Source organism: Scyliorhinus torazame, chromosome 3 (genome assembly GCF_047496885.1).
Source record: "Scyliorhinus torazame isolate Kashiwa2021f chromosome 3, sScyTor2.1, whole genome shotgun sequence".
Lineage (NCBI taxonomy): Eukaryota > Metazoa > Chordata > Chondrichthyes > Carcharhiniformes > Scyliorhinidae > Scyliorhinus > Scyliorhinus torazame.
Genome location: NC_092709.1, coordinates 202640019 through 202655964, shown reverse-complemented (window position 1 = coordinate 202655964; position 15946 = coordinate 202640019). Strand labels below are relative to the sequence as shown.

The 15946-nt window shown below is 44.6% G+C and overlaps 1 long non-coding RNA gene and 4 other non-coding genes across 9 annotated transcripts; all 5 read right to left on the bottom strand.

Annotated features, from left to right (window-relative positions):
• Positions 1 to 2416: 2416 nt before the first annotated feature.
• On the bottom strand, positions 2417 to 15632 carry LOC140408901 (uncharacterized). Of its 5 annotated transcripts, none has more exons than XR_011940236.1 (7): positions 15433 to 15609; positions 15120 to 15205; positions 8874 to 8927; positions 7624 to 7673; positions 6895 to 6950; positions 5879 to 5932; positions 2417 to 4850 (listed from the first exon to the last, which is right to left on the bottom strand). It is a non-coding gene; the product is annotated as an uncharacterized lncRNA (long non-coding RNA). The 5 variants fall into 5 exon arrangements; XR_011940238.1 differs by having other exon boundaries at positions 2417 to 3468; XR_011940237.1 differs by having other exon boundaries at positions 2417 to 5932; positions 15524 to 15632.
• Positions 5699 to 5818, bottom strand: LOC140409663 (small nucleolar RNA SNORA26). The gene has a single exon (XR_011940465.1). It is a non-coding gene; the product is annotated as a small nucleolar RNA SNORA26 (small nucleolar RNA).
• Positions 6713 to 6832, bottom strand: LOC140409662 (small nucleolar RNA SNORA26). The gene has a single exon (XR_011940464.1). It is a non-coding gene; the product is annotated as a small nucleolar RNA SNORA26 (small nucleolar RNA).
• On the bottom strand, positions 7440 to 7558 carry LOC140409659 (small nucleolar RNA SNORA26). The gene has a single exon (XR_011940462.1). It is a non-coding gene; the product is annotated as a small nucleolar RNA SNORA26 (small nucleolar RNA).
• On the bottom strand, positions 8692 to 8810 carry LOC140409660 (small nucleolar RNA SNORA26). The gene has a single exon (XR_011940463.1). It is a non-coding gene; the product is annotated as a small nucleolar RNA SNORA26 (small nucleolar RNA).
• Positions 15633 to 15946: the final 314 nt, after the last annotated feature.

Here is a 15946-nt window from a genome sequence, read left to right as displayed (position 1 = left end):
TACTAGGCTAACAGAATTGGCAGAATGAAAGATGGAATTTAATTCAGAAAGGTGTTTGGTGATGGATTTTGGCAGACGGTCTGGGAGGAGGTAATATGGACAAACTAACACGATCTGAAAGAGCGGACAGAAACAGAGTGACCTGGGGTTCATATGCATAGATCTTTGAAGGTTGCAGGCCTTTTGAGAGGAGCTAGCAAAGCATATGACTTCATCAAAGTATTGACTGCCAAAGCAAGGGAGTTATGCAGAATCCAAAGCTCTGGTCAGGCTAGAGTATTGCACCTAGTTCTGGTCACACTTTAGTAAGAATGTCAGGGTCCTTGAGATTTATCAGAATGGTTCCAGATATGAGGAATTTTATCTGCAAGGTTAGATCGGAGAAGCTTGAATTGTTCTCCTTGGAACAAGGAAGATTAAGCAGAGATTTGGTAAAGTTGTACAAGATTATGACAGGTTTACCTAAGTAGACAAAGGAAAACAATTTCCATTAACTGATAGCACAAGAACTAGAAGTCTTGCATGTCCCTACCTCTGGACCAGAAGCTCTGGGATCAAGTCCCAATCTGGGACTCAATACCACAGAAGGTGCATTCTTAATCAAGCCCAAAAGGTTAATTAACAGCCTGTTAATCTTTCCAACATACCTGATGGCAGGTGGTAAGAGTAGAAGAGTTTCTTGGTCAGCCAAAATGTAGAAGGCAATGGCAAACTATGGAAGCTGATGGTTGTCAATGTCGTTTTAGGGCATGGTACCTGGAGGTCACATGTAAAGTTTTGTGTGAAAGAACACTTTATGCAGCAAATTGTAATCACCTGGAACTTGCTGTCTATGAGCATGATGGAAGCAAAGATAATCAATGATTTTAAAAGGAAGTTGGGCTTTGTCAGCATGTTAGGCTGAAATCTTCCAAAAATGGCTGTTGAGAAAACCCATGTGAAGCTTGCAAGCTGCACAGCTGGCTTTTTTTGGCTGTATTGACCAGTACTCTGTGCAATTTCAAAGGGGAAACAAGATTCAGTCAGCTGGAGGGGCAGGATGAGAAAGCCTGCAATCCCAAAAGAACGCCCAATCTCCCATCATTTTAAATGAAATCCCCCCAGACATCTGGACCCCAGAGAAGGGGGAACCCCCAGGGACATCACAACTCCACACGCAGGGCACCCCCCGCCCCCCCCATGTGTAAGGGGACCCCTGCAATGGAGCTCCCCAGGCAATGCATGTCACTCACCACCCAAGGGCTATACCTACCTGTGTGTCCCTAGCGTGGTCATTTCAACTGGTTGTTATTGGAAACCAGAAGTGATCTGCATTGGTGTAACTTCACACCAACTGGGTGAAAATTATGAGGGCAGCAGTAAAGGCATCAAACCTGCTAATGCAATGTTAATTTATACAAATCAGGCTTATGCTGTGTGCCTGTCTCCATGGTAGAAGCCACTACAGGCAGTAGAAAAGTGTGGCACAAGAGGGATAGGCCATTCAGCCCATCGGATCTGCACCAATCCTCTGAAAGAGCACTCCACCACCCTTATCCCCATACATTGATCATGGCCAACCCACCTAGGACAGTAGGAGGAAACATGGGAAGAATGTGCAAACACCAGTCACCCAAGGGCAGAATCAAACCTGGGTCCCTGGTGCTGTGAGGCAGCAGTGCTAACCACTGTACTGCCCTAAGATTCTAACGGCATCAAGGGAGAGCAAAGGAGTATAGGGTGGACAGAGGATCAGCTATGATCTTATTTAACAGTGGGGCAGGCCGAGAGGGCCAACTCCTGATCCAATGTCTCTGCATCTTGACCAAATGTAGATCCCACACCGAGACTACATTATAAGTATGGGCCTGTAGCTCATGTTATTCTTGCAGTGAACTATGAAAGGAAAATTTGATTTTCACTGTCATCACAATAAAGCTGACTGTAGGAGTCCGCATGGGTACAGAATGCAAAAATTCTGAAATTACATTCAACGACCTAAGCTACTTCAGAGGTTCCTTCAACTTTGAAGTAACTTCAACTTTAAGCCATTAATCTTGCCATTAAAAAACCTTTAAAATGTCACTCCTTGTTAAATGAGATGTAACTGGATTTTCAAATGGCATACTAACTTCAGAATGACTGAAGAAAAACTCTACATTCCTACTGGTCCTGAAAACTAATATTTGTGGATTGTCCAATTTCTCCATAATGAATTCTGCATTTAAAAAAATGTTAAACTTCCATCTTAATGCAACTATATTAACATTGTCAGATAGTGAAATTAGAGAATACTTGCTTTTAGCTTTTTAGTTTGCTGCCTTGCCAGCTTGTGAATTAAGTCCTTTGTATCAGACAGCTAAACCTAGTTTGCCCAGCTTTTTTTTCCTTACAGAAAATAGAGGCCAAGAAATACATAACAGACAGAACTCAAGTGTTAATCCTTCCTATTAGTAATTTTAATTTTCTCTTGCATTGCTTTACAATCCAAAGATTTTTATTTTTCTCTTTAATATGTGTTCATTCTTTTCAAATGATTCATCTGGCAGTTCATAGACCAAAATACTCTGAGCAGGGTCTACACGACCAACATTTCCTGTAATTTCCATGTCAAATGGTACTTGATTGTTTTGGCTCCAACCATTTTCTTCCAGTAACTGAAGATGTCCTTCATTCACTTCAGTGCTAACATTCCAGATTGCAATGAGCATGTTTACAATGAACAGCTACAATAAATAGTCCATCAGAAAGCTGGAACAAAAATAGCTTCATACAGTCCAGAGACAGCAATACTTGCTAATAAATAACACAGGTATTATTATTTTGAAGAGTTTTCATTTTATTTCACATGTCTAATCTTAATTTTATACAACTTTCTTGAAGACCCACAACATTATGCTTTCAAACAAGACACAAACCCCATATTTATGTTAACAAACGTTTCATTTGAAACAGGGTTTTTCAAACTCAGGGTCGCAACCCACAGGTGGACGGGCAGTGCGAGGCTGGGCTGTGTGCAGGCCACCGCCAGGCCAGGTTTGCCGGCGAGGAATACTGATCAAATGAGGCCAGTCAATACAGCTGACAAGTCAACATTGAAAGAAACCTAGTCATCACTTTGGTGTCCCCACTCGCTGAAAACCAGGAATTCGTGTGCTTTTGGTGAGAAAGGAGGAGATGGCTTGGATGTTTGGATAGTGCAATGCAGTGGAACCAAGAAATATTGTGACATTGTATGTGTTTAAAATTGTTTTAATTTGCAGGCGTAAAGTTTATAAACTTGGGAGGAAGAAAATCAGTTATTGGAAATAAATTTCCAAAGTAAATTTAAAGTTTAAATATGAACGATGGGCGTCTTTCCACCAGGTCACGCACCCAGCACATACACCGATGTCACATGCCCTGTACGTCCACGAGAGGAGGTGTCTGAATTTTGTAGCTGTTCGCAAGCAAGCAATACTGTTCGGCAAGATTGTATTTTGTGTATTCCTACAAAATGAAAATTACAAATCAAAAACATCATTTCCCCCCCCCCAAACACAATGTTATCTTGGCATGACAAATCAAAAGGGATTAGTTGCATTCTAACTCAATTCTGTAACTGTTTCTAACTATCGTGGCCCACAACCATTATGATAGCGGTACCTGGCACACATAGGAAATAATTTTTATTTATTCAACTAATTCGACCGATTTGCCACTTTCCAAAAAGAAATCTATCCCTGAACTAAAACATTAACATTGGCAACTATTTCAAAATTCAGTACTATTCTGGCAAAGATAAAATTATTTTTAAGACTAGAACGTTTGAAAAGTATTTTAAAGTGCACAGGAGGTGGTGTTTCATTCAAATTTCAGTATTTTCCACAAATGCAACAAGGCAAAAGGGTTACATCTCCTAAAGAAATCTAGAAAAACCAATTCAGTGTAAAATACTGATTTTTTTTGTGATCCTTGATAACATTCTACACCTTCCACATCCTCACCCTCAGTTTTCATAACTTCAAAAAATCCCATAAAGTACAAGGGAATAGTGGGAAAAAATGTACCTCCCTATTGGATCTGAGACAGCAATTTGTATTTACACAGCACATTTAACATAGCTAACCATATCTTGGCATGTCATGAAACAAAAATTTGATTCAGGGGAGATTAGGGCAAATGAACAGAAGCTTCAGACGTAGATTTTAATGAGCGTCTGAAAAGGAGAAAAAGAGAAGCAGATATTTTTCAGGAGGGAATTCCAGAGTTATAATCTTGGCAGCTGAGGCATGGCTGCCAATAGCGGCGCACTTACAACAGGGGAAGCTCAAGAAGTCAGATTGGAGCTCAGGGAAGAATGAGATCATGGAGGGACTTGAAGAGATGCAGGAGTATTTTAAAAATTAAGTTATTGCTTAAGCAGGAGGCAATGTAGGTCAGCCAGAGGAGTGCTGCAATTGTAGAGTCTAGAGGTTGCAAAGGCATGAATGAGGGTTTCAGATGAGGCAAGGCAGATGTAGCCTATCATTTGGAGGTGAAAAAGTTGGAAGCTCACCCTCATGGTCAAACATTACACACCAAGGCTGCAAAAAGTCTGGCTTAGTCCCAGACAGTTCAGAGATGAAACCAGTGACAAGGGATAGGAGCTCGCAATTGAATAAAGACAGTGGCTTTGACCTTCCCAAAAATTGTTGCGAGATGTTGCTGCACGTCCAGTGTAGGATGTCAAACAAGCAGTGTGACAATTAGAGACACAAGCAGGATTGAGATGTGGAGGCAAGGTGAAGCTGGGTGTTGGTCAGTGCACGTGGAAAAGTATGCTAGATGTTCAGGTGGCATCACCAAGGAGCAGCATGTTGATAACAGGAGGGAGGGTCCAGGCTTTTTTCCTTGGAAACACAAATGGTAATTATACAGAGCAGGAAGAAAATGCATTGCAGGTTGCATTCTTTAGCCCTGAAACCATGCAAATGCAGTTCCACAAAAGTTGGATAAGAGTAGATACTTTTTAGAAGTGTTGAGATTCATTCCTTCAGCTTGTCATTTCCCCCCACCCCATTATGCTCTTTCCAAGTCTCATCTTTCTGCTTCCTAGTGTAGACACAGCACCTCAGTGAGGAAAGCACCATTCCTCCATTGCTGCCCACAAATTCAGGGTAGTTACCGTCCCATTTTGATAATTTAACTCAATGTCTGTCTAGATGGTCAAAGAGATCTGCAATGCCTTCAATTGGTTGACACCCACTGTCTTGTATACCTGTCAATATTTCTCTAGATATGCTACTCCTTAAGCATGGCTTCATTTAATTCAGTTTATTCTTTCCCCCGAGAAAATCAGACTGAGGTAATAAGTTACGTTAAAAAGTCCTTTCTTGTGCTCCCGTTACCAGTCTTCACCCTGAATTCATTTCTTACCCAATGTTCGTCTGTCAAGCAGCCCCCCCAACCGGAGTGACAAGCGTTTAAACCAGTACACCAGTTAAGATTTCTAATTGATCATAAAACAAAGGTTAATTCTTGGGCCATTTACTTTTGCAGTGGTTCAGCTATTCACTGCCCTGGAGACGATTTCACATTCAAAAGGAATCCAGAACAAAAAAACAAATTAACTCATCATTTACAATGAGTTTGGGAGAACCGATAAGCTGTTATACAAATGCAAGTCTGGCTTTAACGGGTACGGTTAGTGTTAACAACTTCTCAGCAAAATGAAGCAAGCACGAGCGCCATCCAAAATAATTGTTCCTCCCGACAGGATCCAAAGCATTGACAATCCTTTTGCTTTGAGTTTGAGAGAGGATTTTTATCTCCCCCTTTATCTTGGCCATTTAAGACACTGCCAGTCTTAGATGGGCAAAGCTATCAAGGGGTAGGGAATGAGGGTTCAATGTTTTAAGTGTTTGATTCCTACACATACCTGAATGTTCTTCCAGGTCTAATTTTTAAGCACCTTTTTTTCTGGTTCAGTTATCTATTTGAGAAAATTAATATATAATAAAGTTATTTAGAATGTACAGTGCAATGCAATATAGTTACAATCAGTGCAGAGATTTTACACTTAAGAGTTGGGTAGCACCCCAGCCTGAGCTAGAAGCTCAGGATCAGAATCCCACCACAGGACTTGACGGCCAAGGAGGGTGCATTTATTAATTTTTTTAAAATCCAAATACAAAGAGTATCCAATTCTTTTTTTTCCCAATTAAGGGACAATTTAGCATGGCCAATCCACCAACCTTGCACATATTTGGGTTGTGGGGGCGAAACCTACGCAAACACTGGGAGAATGTGCAAATTCCACATGGACAGTGACCTGGGATCAAAGCCAGGTCCTCGGCGCAGTGCTAACCACCACGCCATCCTAAGGAGGGTGCATTCATAACACGGATACTCAACCTGCAAAATCCTTCCAACACACCAACAGCAGGCAAGAAGAGCTAATGCTCAATGCAGTGGTGCCCTCAAGCTACAAGCACCTGGAACAGATCGCTAGCCTGTTGCCAGGAAAACTACTCACGTCACACATTTGCAGTTCTGAAAGTGCCCTCTTCTGAAGCAGTACTGGCCTAGACGTACTATGGGCACCATAACATGAAACTGCCAAGACCACATGCAAACAAGGTTAAACCAAAGAGGGGACCAAGTGTTTTGCAAAAGTTTGATGGCAGCCCGAAACACAAAATTTAACAGTGAACTTTGCAGAGTTTGAACAATGATTCTGCTCGTCAAGATAGCGACAGTTATTATGGAATATAGCTGTATCTCACGACAGGATCCAAAGCACTGATAGTCCAGTTGCTTTGGGTTTGAGTGAGGATTTTGATCTCCCCCTTTATCTTGGCCATTTAAGACACTGCCAGTCTTAGATGGGCAAAGCTATCAAGGGGTAGGGGATGAGGTTTCAATGTTTTCACGTGTTTTGATCCCTACACATACCTCAATGTTCTTCCAGGTCTAACTTTTAAGCATCTTTTTTTTTCTGGTTCAGTTATCTATTTGAGAAAATTAAAATAGACAGTCAAGTTATTTAGAATGTACAGTGCGATTCGATATAGTTACAGTCAGTGTGGTACTGCTCAAGCAATAAGCAGCTGGAACAGGTCGCGAGCCTGTTGCTAGGAAAACTAGCCATTGAAACATAAAAATCTGCTTTGTGCACCACTAGGTGTGGGAAAAGAAACAACATTGGATTTACATTTGGCTGAGCTCTGCACAAGAGCATTTTAGAATATAGTTCACTTCAAACTGCAGTTCCGAAAGTGCCCTCTTCTGAAGCAGTACTGGCCTAGACTTACTATGGGCACCATAACATGAAATTGCCAAGACTACATGCAAATGAGGTTAAACCAAAGAGGAGACCAAGTACTTTGCAAAAGTTTGATGGCAGCCCGAAACACAAAATTTAATTTTGTTACAGTGAACTTTGCAGAGTTTGAACAGTGATTCTTCTTGTCAAGATAATTACCGTTATTACAGAATATAGCTGTACCTCACGACAGGATCCAAAGCACTGACAGTCCAGTTGCTTTGGGTTTGAGTGAGAAAATAATCTACCCTTCTGTGTTGGTCACCTAAGACACTGCCAGTCTGAGATGGGCAATAATGGAAGGGGAGGCAAAATAAAATCCAAACTTTGAGGCAAATTGGTTCCCTCCCAAATCATACCTCATGGCATCTTTATGCCTATCATCTTTTCCAGTCTGTTCATTCCATCCCTTTGCAAATGGAGAAAATAAAATTAGATTTGTTCCACAAAAAATTTCTTTTCACAAATCAAGTCGACAAAACTAATTAATCTGAAAATCGTGCAATTGAATTTGATTAAGAGGTCTTGTTTAAAAATCACAAGTGTGATTATTTAGCAGCTGGCGTATGTACTGGCAAAGAGGTCTTGCGGGTCAGTGGATAGTTACCTAGCCCGAGCCATAAACCCGTGAAGAGTTCCACCCCAGGTCTTTATGGCCAAGGAGGGCACATTCATTACATGGAAACTTGCCGAGTATCAACCCACAAAATCCTTCCAACGTATCAACTGCAGGTGGTAAGCGCAAGAGACACACCTGCTCAGCCATGCATGGATGTGGAGTGGCGGCCCTCAAGCTAGAAGTTTCTGGTGACAGCCTAGCAATCTGTTCCACCAAAACCTAGCTATGGAAACATGAAACTCTGCCTTGTGCACCACTAGGTGCAGGAAACAAACATGGACTAAAATTTTAGAATATAGCGCAATTCAAAGAATATACAGTGCAGGGGACATTCGGCCCATCAAATCTGCACCGAATCTTGGAAAGAGCACCCTACTTAAGCTCACTCACCCACACTAGCCCCATAACCCAAGCTTTTGGACACTAAGGGGCAATTCAGCATGGTCAATCCACCTAATCTGCACCTCATTAGACTGTTGGGAGAAAACTGGAGCACCCGGAGGAAGCACACGCCGACACGGGAGAAAGTGCAAATTCCAAACAGTCATCAGAGGCTAGAATTGAACCCAGGACCAGTGCTAACCAGTGCCACCCCAGTTATACAGTTAAGAAAGTACCCTCTTCAGAATCAGTACCATGGGCACCATAACATGAAACGGCCAAGACTGCATGCAAAAGAGGAAACCAAGTATTTGCAAAGCCAGATGGCAGCCATCCGAAACACACAATTTCATTTTGTTACAATGAACTTTGCAGAGTTTGAACTGCAATTCTCTTTTTCAAGAAAATTACAGTTGGTATAGAACATAGCTGTACCTCACGACAGGATCCAAAGCACAGACAGTCCAGTTGCTTTGGGTTTGAGTGAGAAAATGATCTACCCATTTGTGTTGGTCACCTAAGACACTGCCGGTCTTAGATGGGCAATGATTGGGTGGGTGGGGGGGGGGGGGGGGGGGGGGGGGCAAACGGTTCTCTCCCAAATCATACCTCATGGCATATTTCGGGCGTCCATCTTCAGTCCTAGTTCTGCTCATTCCCTCCCTTTGCAAGCAGAGAAAATAAAATGAGATAAACCAGCAAACTACCAAACTTGGATTTTCACAAATCAAGCCAACACAATTAATTAAATAGGAAATCTTCCGATTGAATTTGATCCAAAGGACAACTTACAATAATGAATTAAGGATGACTTAGAAAGAAATATGTTCCACTTGACATAGAACAAAACACTGACAATGCATTTGCTTTGGGTTTGAGAAACGATCTACCCCCATGTTGGCCACCCAAGACGTCTGTGTAAGATGGGCAAAGCTGAAATGGGGCACATTAGCTGGTCATACACCCTTCAGATTTATTAACATAGTAACAAACATTCATCAAAATAGATCCCATACATTTTCTGTATCATTTTAAAATCACAGGGCAGCACAGTAGCATTGTGGATAGCACAATTGCTTCACAGCTCCAGGGTCCCAGGTTCCGGCTTGGGTCACTGTCTGTGCGGAGTCTGCACATCCTCCCAGTGTGTGCGTGCGTTTCCTCCGGTTTCCTCCCACAGTCCAAAGATGTGCAGGTTAGGTGGATTGGCCATGATAAATTGCCCTTCGTGTCCAAAATTGCCCTTAGTGTTGGGTGGGGTTACTGGGTTATGGGGATAGGGTGGAGGTGTTGACCTTAGGTAGGGTGCTCTTTCCAAGAGCCGGTATAGACTCGATGGGCCGAATGGCCTCCTTCTGCACTGTAAATTCTATGATAATCTATGACATGAACCAAGGGCATAAATTGGTTATTTGGCTAGTAAAACAAGAAACCTTTCACTTTTACTTTGAACCATGCTGGGGCCAATACCCCACTGCACTCGTTGAGATTTGCCATGCATCAAATCTGGCCTTTTACATCGGGCAACACAATGAATCACTGAAAGAGTAACATTGTAACCCAGATTTTCAGAACTACATTCAAAATGGAACGTTATTAATTTCACATCAACTCCTGCCGTTGATCGAAGAGGCCTCAGAATCTTGCACACATGGGCGCTTGGCCTGCACTGCAGTCACTGACACATGCCAGTTCCTAATACTAAGCAGGAGTCTGGAATATGATTGGCATCAATTTCACTGTGGTAAAAATAATTTTCCAGCAACATCCATAAAATCTCACCCATTGAAGCCTGATTATTGATTCCAGTTCCCAATCTGTGATGAGAGCTCATCTTAATGGAGATTTTATGTGAATGCTGACACAAGGGTCACTTGGAACTAGACCCAGACAGCTTAGGAAACTCAGTAGATGAACATCTTAGGTAGCCAACATGGGGGTACTAAAAGACTTACCGTTGGGGATTTCCAACTGAATCCTGTCGGAATGCGGACAGTGACTGCTGGGTACGTAGTACAGATTAAATTTTTTTGCGCGGGCCCATAACAGCTGATTGCTGATATAATGCAGAGGACAGTGGTTGCTGGGTAAGTGTTTTATTTTTACCTGTATTTAAGTTGGGCGGTTGCGAAACCAGAGACACTACACTTGTAGTGTCCCCCACCCTTCCACCTCCTCTAACCTAAGGGGGTGAGTGAATATCAGGTAAGCTCTTTCTTTCTTTTTCTTGGTTTTACTGCAAGTTATCTAGGGGGATGGCAGGGAAGGCAATGCAATGTTCCTCCAGCAGAATGTTGGATGTGAGGAACGCTGTCAGTGTCCCTGCTGATTTCACCTGTGGGAAGTGCACCCATCTCCAGCTCCTCAGAAACCGCATTAGGGAACTGGAACTCGAGCTGGATGAACTTCGGATCATTCGGGAGGCAGTCATAGATAGTAGCTTCAGGGATGTAGTTACTCCGAAGAATGAACATATATGGGTGACAGTGAGGGGCTGGGAGGAAGCAGTCAGTACAGGGATCCCATGGTCGTTACCCGTAGTAACAAGTATACCGCTTTGGATACTGGTGGGGGAGACGACTTACCAGGGGTAAGCCACAGTAACCGGATCTCCAGCACGGAGTCCATCCCTGTGGCTCAGAAGGGAAGGGGGGAGAGCAATAGTTATTGGGTACTTGATAGTTCGAGGGACAGAAAGACGGTTCTGTGGCAACAAGAGACTCACGGATGGTATGTTGCCTCCCGGATGCCAGGGTCCGTGATGCCTTGGACTGTGTTTTCAGACTCCTTAAGGGGGAGGGGGCAGTCACAAGTCGTGGTATACATCGTTACCAACGACATAGGTAAGAGTAGGGACGGGGATTGAAAACAGGAACTTAGGGAGCTAGGGTGGAAGCTGAGAGTCAGGACAAACCATGTTGTCGTCTCTGGTTTGTTGTCAGTGTCATGTGCTAGCGAGTTAAGGAACAGGAAGAGAGTGCAGATAAACACGTGGCTGCAGAGATGGTGTAGGAGGGGGGGTTTCAGTTATGTGGATAATTGGAGCACATTCTGGGGTAGGTAGGACCTGTACAAACAGGACGGTTTGCACCTGAACCAGAGGAGCACCAATATCCTGGGAGGAAAAGTTGCTACAGCTCTTCGGGGGGGGGGGGGGGGGGGGGGGGGGGGTTTTAAACTAATTTGTCAGGGGATGGGAAAACGAGCTGTAGTCCAGAAACTAATGTTGAGAGTAGTGAGGTACTGAGGAGGGTATCAAGGTCGCAGGAGCGTACCGGCAGGTAGGCTGAAGTGTGTCTACTTTAATGCAAGGAGCATCCGGAATAAGGTAGGTGAACCTGGAGCATGGATTGGTACCTGGGACTACGATGTTGTGGCCATTACGGAGACATGGTTAGAACAGAGACAGGAATGGTTGTTGGAAGTTCCGGGGTAGAGATGTTTCAGTAAGAGTAGGGAAGGTGGTAAAAGAGGTGGAGGAGTAGCATTGTTAATCAAGGATAGTTTAATGGCTGCAGAACGGCAGTTCGAGGGGATCTGCCTACTGAGGTAATATGGGCTGAAGTTAGAAATAGGAACGGAGCGGTCACGTCGTTAGGAGTTTTCTATAGGCCCCCAAATAGTAACAGAGATGTGGATGAAGAAATTGCAAAGCAGATGATGGATAGGTGTGGAGGTCTGAGTAGTTGTCATGGGTGACTTTAACTTTCCAAATATTGATTGGAACCTCTTAATAGGTTGAACAGTTCGGATGGGGCAGTTTTTGTACAGTGTGTGCAGGAGGGTTTCCTGACACAATATGTGGATAGGCCGACAAGAGGTGGGGCCACATTGGATTTGGTACTGGGTAATGAACCGGGCCAAGTGTTAGATTTGTTTGTGGGAGAGCACTTGGAGATAGTGACCACAATTCGGTGTCTTTCACTATTGCAATGGAGAGGGATAGGGACATACGGCAGGGCAAGGTCTATAATTGGGGATGGGGTAATTATGATGCAATTAGGCAAGAATTAGGGAGCATAAGATGGGAACAGAAACTGTCAGGGAAAGGCACAAATGAAAAGTGGAGCTTGTTCAAGGAACAAATACTGCATGTCCTTGATATACATGCCCCTGTCAGGCAGTGAGGAAATGGCCGTGTGAGGGAACCATGGCTCACAAAAGAGGTTGAATGGCTTGTCACGAGGAAAAAGGAAGCGTTTGCAAGTTTGAGAAATCAAGGTTCAGTTGGGTCGCTTGAGAGTTACAAGGTAGCATGGAATGAGCTACAAAAAGGGCTTAGGAGAGCTTGGAGGGGGCATGAAAAGTCCTTGGCAGGTCGGATCAAGGAAAAACCCCAAGGCTTTTTACTCTGATGTGAGAAGTAAAAGAATGACCAGGGTGAGGTTAGGGCCGGTCAAGGACAGTAGTGGGAACTTGTGCATGGAGTCAGACGAGGCGTTGAATGAATTCACTGTTCACCAAGGAGAGGGGCTATGTTTTTGAGGATGAGTGTATGATACAGGCAGGTAGGCTGGAGGAGGCAGATGTTCTGAGGGAAGACGTATTAGCAATTTTGAAAAACCTGAGGGTCGACAAGTCCCCTGGGCCAGATGGGATATATCCTAGAATTCTTCGGGATGCAAGGGATGGATTGCAGAGCCTTTGATCTTTGGGTCCTCACTGTCCACGGGGATAGTGCCAGAGGACTGGAGAGTGGCGAATGTTGTTCCTCTGTTCAAGAAAGGGAATAGGAACGACCCTGGTAATTATAGGCCGGTTAGTCAATGGAAAGGGTCCTGAGGGATAAGATTAATGACCATTTGAAAAGATGCAACTTAATCTGGGATAGTCAACACGGATTCGTGAAGGATAAGTCTTGCCTCAAATTTGATTGAATTCTATGAGGTGGTAACAAAGGTACCTTTGTTAAGGTAGAGCAGTTGATGTCGTATACATGGATTTCAGTGAGGCGTTTGGTACGGTTCCCCATGGTCGGCTCATGAAGAAAGCAAGGTGTGGGATAGAGGGAAATTTGGCCAATTGGATAAGTAACTGACTATCACATAGAAGACAGAGGGTGGTGGTGGATGGAAAATTTTCAGACTGGAGACCAGTTACCAGCGGTGTATCAAAGGGATCAGTGCTGGGTCCTCTGCTATTTGTGATTTTTATAAATGACTTGGAGGAGGGGACTGAAGGGTGGGTCAGTAAATTTGCTGATTACACCAATATTGGTGTAGTAGATGAGTTGGAGGGCTGTTGTAGGCTGCAAAAAGACATTGATAGGATGCAGAGTTGGGCCGAAAAATGGCAGATGGAGTTTAACCCTGATAAGTGCGAGGTGATTCATTTTGGTAGGACAAATTTGAATGCGGATTACAGGGTCAACAGCAGGGTTCTAAGGAATGTGGAGGAAGAGAGAGATCTTGGGGTTCATGTCCAGATATTTGAAGGTTGCCACTCAAGTGGATAGAGCCATGAAGAAGGCCTATAGTGTGTTAGCGTTTATTAACAGGGAGCTTGAGTTTAAAGAACCGTGGGGTTATGCTGCAACTGTACAGGACCCTGGTGAGACTACATTTGGAGTATGGTGTGCAGTTCTGGTCACCCCATGAAAGGAACGATGTGGAAGCATTGGAAAGTGTGCAAAGGAGATTTACCAGGATGCTGCCTGGATTGGAGGGTAGGTCTTATGAGGGAAGGTTGAGGGAGGTAGGGCTTTTCTCATTGGAGCGAAGGAGGATGAGAGGCGACTTAATTGAGGTTTATAAGATGATACAGTGATAGATGGAGTGGACATTCGGAGACTATTTCCTCGGGTGGATGTAGCTGTTACAAGGGGGCATAACTATAAGCTCAGGCTGGGAGATATAGGAGGGATGTCCGAGGTAGGTTCTTTAGTCAGAGAGTGGCTAGAGTGTGGAATGGACTGCCAGCTTTGATAGTGGAGTCGGACACTTTAGGAACTTTCAAGCGGTCATTGGATAGGCACGTGGAGCACACCAGAATGATGGAGTGGGAAAGCTTGATCTTGGTTTCGGACAAAGCTCGGCACAACATCGAAGGGCATCATATGTTGGGATTTTAATCCAGGGTCGTGGTTTGGATTCCAACTTGGTTAAAATCCGGTTCATTGATTTTTAAACCAAAATGCATTCACTCTAAATATTCCATCAGTTCTCCAGTGTTAAGTTCATTGGAAGTTGGGAATCTCATTTACTGAAATGTCCTGCTCATGTATCTTCAAGTACTGGATTGTCAGAAGCATTTTTCAGAGGGAACAGTTGACAAGTAAATAGATACAAGAACTTGGAATAGTGTGAAGGACTGCACAGATCTGAAATTGGGTAATCTGGACCTCACTCATTGGGCACCAAGGTGAGCGATTTGAGTCTGGGATAATCCTCAATTCTGGCAGCAGTGTTTAGCACTGCTGCCTCACAGAGCCAAGAACCCGGGTCACTGTCCATGTGGAGTTTGCACATTCTCCCAGTGCCTGCAGTATATCACCCGCCACAACCGAAAGATGTGCACAGGGTAGGTGGCTTGGCTACACGAAATTGTCCCTTAATTTGAACGAGTGAAATGGGTACTCTAAATTCATTTTAAAATTCTGACACCAATATGAGCATCACGTACTCCCAGACCAAATTGCTATGTGCAGTGTGAAGTTCATTCTAGCCTCCAAACAACTTGCTTCAGTGGCAATCTCAGAAGAGCTTCCATGCTGTACAAGCATAGCATCTTTCAATTGACCATACCAGTCAGTTCTAGGCCGCAGGGATATTGGTTACACATTTAAACAATAAACTCGATTAAAAAGTTCCACACTTCTGAGCAATAATGTAATTATTTTTCAATATCAACACTCACCTGCATATTATTCAATCCCATTCACACTTGGGGGATTTGAGCTCAACAGATCTGCTCCCAATTTCCATTCCTCTAATCTCCAGCTCCTTTAACAGAAACATCACAAAAATGTTGATAATCTCTATTCACAAATTAATCACCAGTTCGGTCTGCCGGCTTCGCCTCGGCCCCCACGCCGGGCCTCGGGCCTCGGGCCTCGGCCCCCCCCCCCCCCCCCAACCCCCACGCCGGGCCGCGGCCTCTTCCCCCCGACCCCCCGCCGCCGGGCCGCAGGCCTCGGCTCCCACGACGCCGGGCCTGCTTCCCGCCTTGCCGAATGGGATGCATTTACTGCTCATTCTCTTCATTGGCCTGTGTGTTACTCCGAGGCCGCCGCCCAGCCCCGGATCTCCCGGCCTCCTCACCACGCGGTCAGTGAGCATGGACCCTGATCTGAGTAACACGGAGCTCCGAACCGCCATCAGCACAGGCAAGAAAAGGGCGGAGTTTCGGAGCCTCGCCTCCTTTTACAGCGTGTGGGCGGGGCCACGAGCCCCGTCTCCTCTGACAGCCGTGGGCGGGGTCGCGGAGCCCCGCCTCCTCCCACAGCCCGTGGGCGGGGTCGCGGAGCCCCGCCTCCTCTCACGACCCGTGGGCGGGGTCGCGGAGCCCCGCCTCCTCTCACAGCCCGTGACAGCAGATGTGGTTTCCATGGAGATTTGTCTTGGGTTCACTTTGACCAGATCTCACACTATTGGCGATAGACCTTTAATATGGAGCTGACCAATGTGGAGTGCTTACGATCTTACGAAAGAGGAACTGAGGCGCAGGCTTTTTGGCCGATCCAA